At 31.4% G+C, this 14,570-nt stretch overlaps 1 protein-coding gene across 2 annotated transcripts in view; it reads right to left on the bottom strand.

The window, feature by feature from the left end:
• LOC140434613 (fatty acyl-CoA reductase 1) overlaps window positions 1-13,604 on the bottom strand; it is a 118,922-nt gene extending 105,318 nt beyond the window's left edge. Inside the window, exon 1 of one of the 2 annotated variants that reach the window (XM_072522999.1) lies at window positions 13,321-13,604. The gene's annotated coding sequence lies outside the window, so the exon portion shown is untranslated. The remainder of the gene's footprint in view (window positions 1-13,320) is intronic. The other variant, XM_072523000.1, reaches the window with a different exon arrangement.
• Window positions 13,605-14,570: the final 966 nt, after the last annotated feature.

Here is a 14,570-nt window from a genome sequence, read left to right as displayed (position 1 = left end):
CTTGTTGCTATTATCGGTGATGTCATATGTAGACCAATTTATAGTTTTAAAGACGCCTTCTAGGGCTAGATTAAACAGCTTTAGCAGTATTACGTCGCCTTATCCAACTCCTCTTTTATTGGGGATGGATCTTGTATGTTCGTCTAGTTGTACTATCATAGTTGCGTTTTCGTATATATTATGTATTAGTTGCCTATATCTCGAATCTGTTCTACAATAATTATTAATAGCTTGTTCTGTGGCCCACATCTCGAAATTGTCAAATGCTTTTCATAGTCTACGAAAAGAAAAAATATGGGTAGTTGTTATTCAGTTGTCTTTATCAATGTTCTCATTATCGGCAGATGGTATGACGTATTATATCTTTTGCGGACGCCAGACTGTTCTACTGGTACCGGACTGATTTTGTAAGTCAACCGGTAGTGAATAAAAACATTTTGTTCACTTGACTTAGCAATGATGTAGGTCTACAATTCTTTAGCTCACGTTTGTCCCCTTTTTTGTGTAGGAATATTACCAGACTCTAGTTCCAGTCTCTTGCGAATTTGCTATTATGTAGACATCTATTAAATAGCTCTTTAGTATAATGATTGTTACTATACCTGTTATGATTTTAAATTATTAATTAATATTAATAATTCTAGATTTGCCTCTTCTCTGTTCTATTTTTGTTGCGAAAAGAATGACCCAAAAATACGATCCTCATAAACTAATGATCATACGTTTAATTTCAATGGCTGTTGGGTATGCGTTTCGTGGGAGGCTCTAGGATTTTCATCAGCCTAATAACGATTATTGGGTCGATTTTTAAGAGAAAATAGAAGAACTGATAAATAAAAACATAGACATTTGTGCAATCCAAGGGACCAAGAAGAAAGGCAAAGGCCAAACAGACTGTAACCAATATTTTCTAGCATACAGTGATAATTTGATACACGAAGGAACGGGTTGGGTCTGAGAAGCCCAAAAATTAAACTAAGAATTTTTTATGTTTAATTTTGTAACAGGTTTGCGTTGCATATATTAGAACTACTACTAAAGACAACTTACATGTACATAAAAAAATGAACTGCTATTATAATATTAAAACTAAAAATATAAAAGAAATTACATACTACAATATGGCAGATGTTTAAAGAATACCTTATATATAACTTATTCAGTCATTTTATCAATGCATATGCGACAAACAGGCACAGGATGTTCTAAGCAAATAAATTTTTTACAGTAGTGACACATGTAGCGAGTTTTACGATCTCTACAAAAAGCACAACGCCCCCTTTTATTTTGCAATTCCGTAGGTGCTTCTACTGGTCCAACGCCACTGAGTTCAGCAGCAAGCTCTCTTATATCTCGTGCCAAATGAGGAGATTGAGCTCTTGCTTTTATATTGTTCATCACTAACTGAAGACCTAGTTCTTTTAAAAAAAATCTTCCTTTGCTTGTGTTTAGATCCGGTGTGTTACTTCTTTGTATCACAAATGCATTTATTGCAGCAACATCAAGCAATGCATAAAAGATGACCATGGGCCAGCGTTTTGTATTTCTTGCGACAGTATAGGAACCTCGAAGTTGATCAACGGTGTCCACACCACCTTTCGTAGAGTTATAGAACAATATTGCTTCAGGTTTACTTTCGTCACTCGTGGTCGGATCGATTTGGTCATCATGGTGTAGGGTTGACAAGAGAACAACATGTTTTTTGGTTTTGGTATATAGGACAATATTGTCATATCTTTGGTAAATCCAAACATAGTTGATTTTGGCGGTCTATTTTTCATTAAAAATTCGGTTGGGATATGCCTTTTGTTTTTCCGTAGGGTGCCTACAATTGTTAGACTATGATTTGTCAGTAAGTTTTGTGGAAGTTCAATTGATGTAAACCAATTGTCCATTGTGACATTCCGGTTGGATCTAGAGATTGGTTTCCAAAGCCGCTCAACCACATCGTTGACTTCAGAACTGATAGAATATGGACCTGGTGGTTGTGTACCGGCATATATTTCTAATTGATAGTATAGAACGTGCGAGAATCCACCAAGAAAAATACCTTCAGACCGTATCGGGCCGGTTTTTCGGAAGGTACATTCTAAAACTACAGCGACCTCTAAAGCCCAAAAACATCTCATCGATAGGGACATATTGGCCAATGGTATAATATTTTTGACAATTTTCAACCACATCCTCGGATACGACTCTAACTGCTGCAAGTTTGTCTACTTGTGCCCGTTCGTCCCTTGTACGAATATCATCTAGGCGTAAGCACTTCATAAGAAATCGAAATCTGCGAAGAACCATCGTTGCCGGAAATATGTCAATGCCCGTACCGTTTCTTTCCCAAAACTCAAAAATTTAACTTCTACCTCCACGGTAAACTCCAGCTAAGTAAAGCAGACCAATCAGAGCTTTTAGTTAACATATATTTGTTAGATTCGCATCGGAACTGTCTTTATATCTCACGGACACCCGCTCGATAAATGCATTAGTACATTCAACAATATGTTTTATAATTTTGTCATTAAAAAACAGTTCCCAGCATTCTTTTTCAGTTTTGCAACCTTTCGCTTCACAAATAACTCCAAGATGTTTTGTTATAATATTTTCTCGTCTAGTTCTAACATTTCGTGATCCACATATCTTATTCCATTTCATTCCATCTTTGGTATTGTAATAAAGGTGTTGGTTTAACTTACCTTGTGGAATACATTCTTGTACGTTTAATTCGGTGTCTGATAAATCCAATTCAGACTCTGAATTATGATTAGCATCTTCATGTTCTAAGTTGCCAACTATAGACATATCGGAATCTGAATCTTCATAATTTTCTTCCTCGTCGGTTTCAACTTCCTCGTAGAGACGTTGCAAATGTTTTGCCTCTCTCTCGTAAGAATACATTGTTTTCCTAAGCTCTAAAAACAATACACTGCAAATTTTGTTTTGTACTTTCATAAAAAAAAAACCTTATTCGTAACTGAGGGATTATAGCTAGCTATGTCGACGAAAGGTACCTAGACCGTCAGGACCGTACTTAGACTCGCTGACCGAATAGAGATATTAGAAGAACTGAATGGGCCTGACAGACCCAACCCGTGCACCGCAGGGTTAATATCGCTGTTAAATTCTAGCCACAACAGTTCAAATAACTACACTTTTTGCAAATTTCTTTAAGTAGTTTTTGACGTAAAAAATGTCATTAACACTAGCAAAAGACAGGCGTTACGATTAATTTTTAAGAGGTGTAACACTTTTAATAAATTGATTCTTTTTCAAAAGAACAGAGGTAATATGAAAAGAAAAATCACGGAAAAATCTCGGATACCTTTCTCTATAGTTTATTTTTATGAACGAGAGAGTAATTAGCATAATTTTAACTGGTACCTCCGACCACTCCATGGGCGTGCTCAAGATTAATTGAAAAATTACTTTGAATAATTGTAAAAAATAAATGAATTATTTCAGTGTTATAAAGTGTTATGTGTATGTAAACAAAAGTGACCTCTTTTATCACACACTATATTAGAACTGACTGGCCTACATTAAAAAGGGTTTTAAAAAATTCACATTTTTTTTAATTTTTAAAAATTACAAAAGAGAAAAAGAGCTTTTAAAACCGTCTAAGGTATGTTAAATAGATGAATAAAAATATTAATATAAAACTTACAGCTACTTGTTACAAATCCAAATCAGATTCAAAAGATGAACTTTCAGAACCAAGATTTATAATAACTGGCTCGATCATTTTATCAGTAATATTGTCCAGCTTCCACATTTTTTCCTCTTCTTTAATAGTGTGATTTACTGCCTTTTCCCAGTTTTCAGGTTTTACATTATTTACGGCCTCCAAAAACAACTGTTTAACATCATGAGTTTTAAAAGTGGTATTTTTTCTTGAAACTTCACTCTTTATCTGTGCCCAAACCAGTTCAATCGGGTTTAATTCACAATGATATGGTGGGGATCTAAGTACTGTCATTCCACGATTTTTGGCAATTTCATCAATTTCGTATTTTTTAAATTTTTCTTTATGAAGGGCACACAACGAATAAAGTTCCTTTCTTATAGATCCGGGATGGTACGTAATATTTTTTGAACTCAGCCAATTCTGCAAGTCTTTTTTTAACCACTTGGTTGTGGGCAATCCTTCTATAAGTCTGGAGTGATAACTTGCATTATCCATTACTATTACACAGTTCTTAGGAAGAAGATCTATCATTTGTTCGAACCATTCTTGAAAGACATCAGCGTTCATGTCTTCATGGTAGTCACCGGTACGAGTTGATTCAAAAGTTAATAAACCACCTTCAACAAAACCGTCTGAACTGCCAATGTGTACTATTATCAGCCTGCGTCCCTTTCCTGATGGTGGGTTTAAACCAGTAGATAAGTTATTTACAAAAGCGTGCCTTTCACTTGTAACAGTTTCATCCTGCCAAAATTTATTTGGTGTATGACCCTCGTTGATCCATGTTTCATCAAGATAAAATATTTTTCTTTTTTGGTTTCTCATTTCCTTTATGGTTCTTAGAAAATGTCTTCTCCATATGACAATATCGCTTCTTTCTAATAAAATAGACTTTCTGGGATTCTTTTTCCAGCGGAAGCCTATTTCTTTTAAAAGTTTCCATAACGTACTTCGACTCATTTCTGGGTAATCCTTATCATCTCGAACTGAGACAAGAACTTTATCCAATGTTGGAAATTCTTGTCTAAAGAAGAATTCATGCACTTTCCGTCGAAGTCCTTCTTTAAAATGATATTCTATTTGAAATTTTGGTGTCCCTGGAGCATTACGTGGCATTTGAAAACTACCACATTTCTCTTCTTTAATAACTCTGTAAATCGTAGATTTCCCAACACCAAGTGTACTGCTAACTAACTCAACGGTCTTATCAACACTTTCACATAAACGTTTGTCTGTAAATGATTTAAAACAATTAAATATTAATGTTTTTTCATTAACTGTTAAAGGACCAATTTTTCGGAGTTTACACGGCACTTCCAAATTTTCCATAACACTAGTATACACAATAAACTGCACCTTGCAACTGAAGTACCTACTTTTAGTGAACTGTTAAGAATTTTGAGTACGCCACTTGGACCTTCCTACAAAATGGAAAAACCCACTATCACATTTTCTGTGGAATAAGTTTAGAAGGTAATTATCTACTCAATTACTGTCGTAGATTCCTGGAATTAAAGAATTAAATGTTTGATTGTTGAAACCCTTACTTCGTGGAATGCACTCATTTCAGATAAAGAATTAAACTTTATTTTGCAAATAGGTAGGTACTTATTAAACTTTTATTGGTAATATATAACCAATAAAATAAACATCTTACATTTCTTGCAAATTCATTAGTACCTGTTAACCTCCATCACTCCGACACTGGCAACCTTATTTAGGGATTACCTCACAACTATTGTATTCTATTCTGCTCCAACCTTTATACCTGGTGGTCATAGTCAATTTAAAATTGTTTTCCTATATACTTCTGTAAACGTGTTGACAAATATCTGTTTTTCATTGAGTCACCCGTATCAACAGTTTAGGGATTTGCATACATAATTTATTGTTTTATTACTCTCTCATACATAAAAATACACTATAGCGAAATACCTGTCTATTGGTGTATCATACACGGTATATTCCCTACTTAAAATTAAGGGTTTGTGGTATTGGAAGGAAGGGGGTTGACAAATAACATGTGTCTATATCGATAATAGTAACCTTTTTAGTAGAAAAATCAACATGTTTTAGCATTTTTAAAAGGGTCTCTAGTAGAATTGGTTTCTAGTACTCGTAGAGAGTATATCGGAGTAAAAAGAAAACAACAGTTAAGATTAAAAGGAAAAGACAATTTGCTGTTGTGAAATGCAATTTTTAGATTCCCCATATCTCTAATAACATCTTTATCAACGTCTGTTTTGCCTTGCAATTCGTAGAAGGCACAGATTAAATAATAAATAACAAATTGATTAACAAACGTCAAAATTTTATTAAATATTATATTACCATCAACTTTCCATGGCACAACTATGCTAGAATAGGTATGTTAAATCCTCTATATCTACTGATTATTATCAGATATAGTCGATTTACTGAGCTTGGGATTATTTTGATAGTCATTGTCGGAAAGATACAACATAAAAATGTCTACTACTCATTATTAATAGCGGAAATAACGACTATAGAATTTCAAAAATAAACAATTCGAGGATACAATTGGAGGAACAACACCTCTCAGAGTTTCACTCAAAATATGGCTATTTCCCTGCAAGATCGAGGCCAAGAAAGTCAACTATCAGATCTGTATTGCCCCCAACGCCCATAGCACAATACCACCTAGCATTAAAACTTCCGTGTTAACGAATAAAACAATGATTGGCGCATCACCTAGTGACCGGGAGCGTAACTATATATACATGGCGCTAAATTCAAAAGTTTAGTAATATTGCCTAGGATTGTGAACTCATTTTAAAGTAAAGGAAAATCGATATAATCTTAAAATAACAAGAAAAATCCTTATCATATACGATAATAAATATTTTTCGTATACTTTTTGGGTTTTCTTGTTATGTAATTGAAGAAGAAAATATAGAATAAAACCTTTATTTATAAAAATTTGACAAGAAATGTTATATGTGTTATAAGAAATATTAATAATGCAAGCCAAGTGTAGTATAATTTAGTTTTCTTATTGTTGTGACAACAACTGGTCAGTATTTAAAAAATTGTGTCATTCTCATGTCAAGTTTTATGTGAATAACAGCACTCGACCATTTATCAAACATATCTATATAATTTCGTGGACTTGGAAAACGGTTATGCTTGCTAGTAGTATCTATGCAATCTGGAACACAACATCTTCTTCTTTGTTCATTTCTTCGTTTTTCCATTGGTATTCCATATAATGTGTTCGATGCCATAATAAAATTGTACCTTTTGCACTACTTATATAAAAAATTTTAAAATATAAAATAAATTATAAAAAATAAAACAAATACAAATATGGCGCCGTATTTGTCTAGACTCAACTTTGGATTGAACACAGCACACTCTCTCCGCGCAGGAACGAGACTAGCAGCGCCACCAAACGAATGGGAGCGAAATGCGAACGTGATTAGACCTTCGCTATCCCTGTTACCAATCTAGGTGTAATTTTATCTATGTCAGCGCCAATTTATAAACATTTACGTTAAATCTAATGATTTTTTAATCACAAATTATTTTGGAATACAGTTTCTTTCAATTCTTTAAAGATGCATTGATAATTATTAGCATCTAATGTTAAAATAGTTATCAGAGACAAAAATAACCTTATTAAAAATGTTTGAAACCCTATACAGTCCATCTAATTTACAAACCGTTGCACGTCATTATCTACGTCAGAGATCGAAGTTGACATAGTTGCCAAAGTATAAAAAAATCCTGATTCCATTTTAAATCAAATAGGTCACATAATTATTATTATACTCTTTACAACGACTATTTAAATTCTTACGTGACATTTTTGAAATAAAACACACTAATTTTGTTCTAGAAAGAACAGATTTTATTAAATAGGTAAAAATATAAAACAAGGGGTTAAAATTTAAAATAATAAAGTACAAAAAGTGTCAACACCGCAACTGTCAACTAAGTGTTACCAATTTATGCCAAAATTTCACCTTCGTTCGATTACAGTTACAGTGTGTTCCGAACAAATGTTCTTCATAAAAACGCTTTATAATGCATTTATACAAATTAAATGAAACATATTGTTGTCTATTTCTTTAAGTTAACATAAATAGAAATCTTTAGTGATTCTAAAAAAGAACACACCTACCGCCTAAATATTTCATGTTGGTATCATGTGACGTCACGGGCTATGACGTGCAACGGTTTGTAAATTAGATGGACTGTAATTTCAACGCATTCCTTAAAATTGTTTTTAGTTATAATATTTCAGCTCTTGCAGCACGCAAACTTTCAAATTGCTTCATTAGAAGCATCGTTATAATAATTATTCTTAATATTTTTTTAACTTTTTTATAAACCCTGTAATTAAATTATTACATGTCCTGTGTACATACTATTATTTTATAAGATGCTTTATCTTTATCTTTGTAATTGTGAGAAAATGTTTTTAATGTTTTAAAATATATAATAATTTCTGACATAAAATACTTGTCCTTAAAATTAATAATATATTGATATTATTTAATAACTAATATTTGCTCCAATTAATATCCTTAATTGTATAATTTCTCATCACCTATATATATATATATATATATATATATATATATATATATATATATATATATATATATATATATATATATATATATAAATATATACATATATAACAAAAAATATTAAAAAAAATATATGAATTCAAAGAAAATTGAATACAAATTCAAAATAATACAAAGAGTAATAACAAGGATGTGTAATTTGTGAGATTTTTTTAATTATACATATATTAACAAATCTTTTAAAAAATTATGTACTGTACAATTTTTTATATAAATGTTAATATAAATAAATATTTTCCTCACTTTCATTGTAAAGTAATATACAGAAACATGGAAGTCGCCGTCTAGAAAAACCATAGACCAAATCGATTATGTACCTACTACTTAAAAACAATACAGGACATTCCAAGATGTTTTTAACAGCCTATATTCTCAAAGCAATGAATATTTTTATTTGAAAATTGGGAAATGTCAATTGGGCCTACAATACTATTAATTATTGTATACATATGATATATGACATCATTACAATGGGAAAAATTAAAAGGATCAGGAGGTGAAGATAAGATCAGATGAAATAATTTTTTATCCCAAATTCAGCGGTGTACCACAAACAAAGAGGGTATTAATTTAAATAAGTACGCTAAATTTTTAAATTATTGTTTATGTTCAACAATAATCAATAACATTCAAAATGTGAAATAATTTTATAGAAACTATTCGAAATTTGACCGTTAGCTTTATTATTGTCCATATGTACAAGATTAAATATTTGGGATTGATGAATAATTATAATTTATTTTTAATATGGCGTCCTGGGGCAGGTTGTTACTATTTTAAACGGACAAGTTGTTACTGTAACAACCTGCCCAATCTCAAGAAATTTATGTGTATGTTTATTAGTAGATTTTGTTGTAAATAAAATTATAAATTTTTAATAGATCAAAATGAGAACCTATAAGAAAAAACTAAGCGTGGTGAAACTCCACAGGAAATCATCATTGCTGCAGCAAAGCAGGTGATAGAAAATGAAAGACCTCTTACCTCAGTAGCCGATGAATATAGGATTAATTTTATGACGCTTCAGAGATACGTCAAAAAGATCGAGAAAATTGGGCTTGATAGTAAGTGTAGTAAAATCGTAAATTTTTTTTAAAAAATCTGTAGATCTCTGAACTATAAGAAAATTAATTAGCTTCTTATATTACTGAATGTTCTAAGATATAACATGGTCTTTCCCCAAAAGATCTTAAACAGCTTGCTTTTCAGTTTGCTTTAAAAAATAACGTAACTGTTCCTAAAAACTGGACCAAATTTGAGACTGAATCTGCTGACTGACTAACAAATTTTTTAAAACGCCACATTGAGTTATTCATCGGTACTCCCCAGGCTACGAGCTTAGAGCGAGCCACAATCTTTAATATGCACAATGTAAATTTATTCTTTGATAAACTCTCCAATGTATTCAATAGGCACAATCTTGGAGAGCAAACGATATTTACAACTTAGATGAACTACAGTTCAAAAACCTGCAAAAATAATAGCATCAAAAGGTGTGAAGCAAGTGGGGGCGGTCACTACGGGGGAACGAGAAATATTGGTGACAGTGTGTCTGGCAGTGATAACCAATGGAAATTCTGTGCCGCCAATGTTTATTTTTCCGCGTAAAAATTATCCAGAACATTTTTGTTTCCAGTGGACCACCAGAATATAATAGAAACATGCAATTCTTTTGGATGGATGATGAAAGTAGAATTCTTAGTTTATTTGAAATATTTTTATAAGAATATTAAATTTTCTAAGGAAAGTACAGTATTATTAATACTGGACAATCACGATTCCCATTTGTCGGTTAAGGTAATAGATTATTGCAAGGAAAATGGCATTATTCTCTTGATCCTACCTTCGCATTGCTCTCATCGATTGTAACCTTTGGACAGATCGGTGTTTGAACCATTAAAAAAATGTATTAGTAGTACGATGGATGGCTGGATGAAAACTCATCCAGGAGTTACAATGACAATTTATAACATTCCATCAATTGTTGGAAATGCTTTGACGTTATCTAATATTATAATCTATAATCTAATATTTAAAATAATTATATCGAAGTAAGTGCTTCTTACACCAATTTTTATAAGGTGCTTATTTTACATATTGAATGCACAAAAAAATTGTAACAACTAACCCCGGTCTCCCCTATTATGAGCAGAACCATAGCAATAGGCGAGTATACTGAATCTTAATCACATGCTAAATAAATAGGTCTATCAATTAACACAAAAAAGACCCAAATCCTAATAAATTCAATCGGAGAGAGCAACACAACCCTACCAGACAGTTGATAACTTAGAATAAGTAGAAAGCTTTATCTATTTAAAAGTTAACATCACAAAGGACAATATAGACGATGGAGAGCTTAGCAGAAAAATCATTCTAACCGATTTGGCATACTTTGGTATGAACCAGATATTTAAATTACGAGAGATACATTTAAGAACTAAGACTCAATAATCTATGCACCGTATAGACATATTTGAAACAAAGGTACTGGGACAAATACTAGGCCCTATAAATGCTAACAACAGATGGTGAATCAGATACAATATATACATATATATATATATATATATATATATATATATATATATATATATATATATATATAGATATATATATATATATATATATATATATATATATATATATATATGTATATATATATTTATATACACTAATGCCCAAAATTAACGCACCACCTTAAATGTACCAAAAGTTTGAAGCTATTTTTCTTCTGAACGAATGATTAGATTTTGATAATGTTTTTTTCATATTATAGGTCTATTGCTAGTAAATCAATGTGTTAATGTTTTCTGAAAAATATCAACGTTTTACCCGTATACGGGGTGTAAAAATAAAGCTGTGTTTTTTCATCGTTTTTTGGAACACCCTGTGGAATTTATTAGCAATAAACGCTACATCTTAATATTATTTTGAGATAAATTTGTTCTTTCTTCAGATTTTCGTTAAAAAATTATCTTGATATCTCTATTATCAAAGATTATACAGAACTTTAAATGTAACAAGTTTTTATCAACATTTAAAGCAAAGAAAACATTACTTCCATAAACTTTATTGACATTTAATACAAATAAACACTAAGAAAATATAACCTAAATATTATTCAACAATTGCCCTTTCCCAAAAGCACTTAATAACGAGTATTTCCACCTGTACATCTAATTACTTCTTCACAGCGGCGAGGCATACTTAAAATCAAGCAGCGTATTTGGTCTTGATCAATTGCATCCCAAACTTCTCTCACCACAACTTATGTCGTCAAGAGAGACAGGTGGTGGTTGTCGGCTCCGAAGTTGACGATCAATAATATCCCACAAATTCTCATTAAAAGGAAATTATTTCCTATGTAAGGAGCAAATGGAACTACATGGTTAGACAAAATGTCTAATATACCTTTCACCTGTTAAGAAATCTCTTCGTATAGTAACAAGGTCCGTTTGCGCTGTTAGAGATATTCCTCCCCAAACCATTACAGATCCACCATTGAATAAAGTAATAGGTCGTATATTACACTGTGCGTAGCGTTCTCTTGGCCGTCGGTTAACTCTCACACTGAGCTATATAGCAATAACACCATTCATCAGTGAACAACACGTACTTTCAGTCATCAACATTTCAGTCAAGGTGCTCTCTGGCAAATTGTAATCTACTTCTACAATGATTTACGTTTAAAGCTCTAACTGGTATCCTTATTTGCAGATCTTGTTCAGCGAGAGGCCTTTATATAGTGTTTATACTAATTTGAATATTATGAACATTTGTCACTTGTATTTGTGAATGTCTCATTGTGAGAAAACGTTCTCTTATAGCACGAAGCCTGATAAACTGATCTTGTCGTGGTGTTGTAAGTTTTTCTCTTCCTTATCCACGCCGTTTCGTATGGTCGTTTGATACTCGAAAACGTTGAATGACTCGTGATATTGTAGTATGAAATACCCCTAACCTCAAGCCTATTACACGATAACTTAAGCCTACATCAGCTAAAGTAATTGCCTGAACACATTCATCTTGGCTCAGATTTCTTGAAATTGAATCTTGAATTTTTACAATTCAATAAAGTCACGTTACACTTTGAACGTACTTTTCTTTTTTGATAATAAAGATATCGATGATTTTTTTACGAAAATGAAACTTTTTAAAGTATTAAGATTAAGATGTAGCATTTGCTTTAAGTAAATTCCACAGGGTGTTGCGTTGCAAAATAACATGACAAATCAAATTTATTTTTACACCCCGTATCTAGGTGAAATGTTGACACTTCCCAGAAACCAATAATACCGTAATTACTAAGAAATAGGCCTGCAATGAGCAAAAAAAATTATTGAAATCCAATCAAGGATACACAAGAAAAAAAAGCTTAATAATTATGGTAGAGTTGAGGTCGGGCGTTAATTTTGGAGAGTAAAAAATCACGCAATGCTTTGAACATGTAGCGTTTGTTTCTAATACATTCCACCGGGTGTTGCAAAATTAAATGAAAAAACACAACTTTATTTTTACACTCTGTATATAAGTAAAACGTTGACATTTCTTAAAAAACATTAATATAGTCATTAACTAGAAATATACCTACAATGTGAAAAATAAATCATGGAAATCCAATTAGGGAGACAAATTCGTTAAACTTCCCGTGCTCGAATCGGTATCAATAAAGTGTTATGACTCATTTCAGCGTCCCTGCTGGATCAGACACTCGGGCTGATACAAATTCAAACTCGGAAAGTCCAACGAATATTAAGAGTGGAGAAGGATCCATGAAGCCATGGATCAACAGCGCCCCAAGAGCTAATTTGTTTATTTATATACATATACATATATATATATATATATATATATATATATATATATATATATATATATATATATATATATCATAAAATTATAAATTACAGCAAAAGATTTTAAAAACGTTTAAAATTCTAAAAAAAATAATTTATTGTGCTATTATATTGTTTATGTTTAAAAATTATTAAGAATATAAAAAAAATATTAATAACTCACTTTGATTAGAGCTCCTCTGCACAATTGTCACAGTTTGTTTCGGACAATAACTAACTTATAATCGAATACACCAACAACTATCTAATGAACTGGTCAAACGTCGCCCCTCTATTTAGGAAAACAAATTATTGTCACCGAGGAAAACTGCAAGTGCAACTGTTCTTTGTCGTTGTATTCGACTAACCTAATGCCTTTACTGTGTAACGGTGACTTACTTTCGTTTTTACCAAATTATTTAAAAGGAGGGGTTTTTCGTTAGAAGTGCATTTAAGCAAAACGGTATACACAGGTAAATTACATGTTCAGCGAAATCGGTTTACTGTTTTACTATTTGATTATTGTAATATGAACTTTGTTAACATGTAGTCATAATAATTGGGTTATTGTTTATTATCGTTAATTTGATTGAAAAATATTATGCTTGAAATATGACGCGCAATGTATTCGCGTGAAATAAGTTACGTCTTTTTGCGTAAGCGTTGATGTTTAGTTTAAAACCTATTAGGGTAGACACTACTTTTAACACAGCCGCAGGCTGCTTGGATAAAACTGTATGGAGAAATAAAAATATTGGAAAAGAAATAAAAGGCCAAATTTACAAATCAGACTAATAACGACACACTCGGCAGAAACACGACCTCACACAGAGAGGACAAAAAGGATCTTAGAAATAGCAGAGATGAAAACACTTGAAAAAATTGATGGTAAGACACTATGGGACAAAGCTAAAAGTAGTAGTAGGTTCACTATAGACATTGAATAAAATAATAAATAAATTTTCTGGATATCACCTTATCAATGATACACCCATATAAAAATAATTATACACCAATGACAGTAAACCATGAGATATTAGATATCAAATTTTATTTGTCACTTTATTAATGTCAGTATCCCGTTTTACGTTTTGGTAAGTTATATATATATATATATATATATATATATATATATATATATATATATATATATATATATATATATATACATATTTTACAATAACTGTTTGTTCTTAATCTTGTACATTTTAGAATGTTGACAAACGCACGAGTTTCCTGCCGAAACGTTGATTTCTATGGAAAATAAAATCTAGTTCCACATCTAATATAATTTATTGAACCCAAGAAAACCTAATTTTATATTAAATATAGTACGGTTCAAGAAACTCAATATATATATATATATATATATATATATATATATATATATATATATATATATATATATATATATAAGATATATATTTTAGATAG

This window comes from Diabrotica undecimpunctata, chromosome 2 (assembly GCF_040954645.1).
Source record: "Diabrotica undecimpunctata isolate CICGRU chromosome 2, icDiaUnde3, whole genome shotgun sequence".
Classification (NCBI taxonomy): Eukaryota; Metazoa; Arthropoda; class Insecta; order Coleoptera; family Chrysomelidae; genus Diabrotica; species Diabrotica undecimpunctata.
Note: the sequence above shows the minus strand (reverse complement) of the source record. Positions and strands in the feature narration are given on the sequence as shown.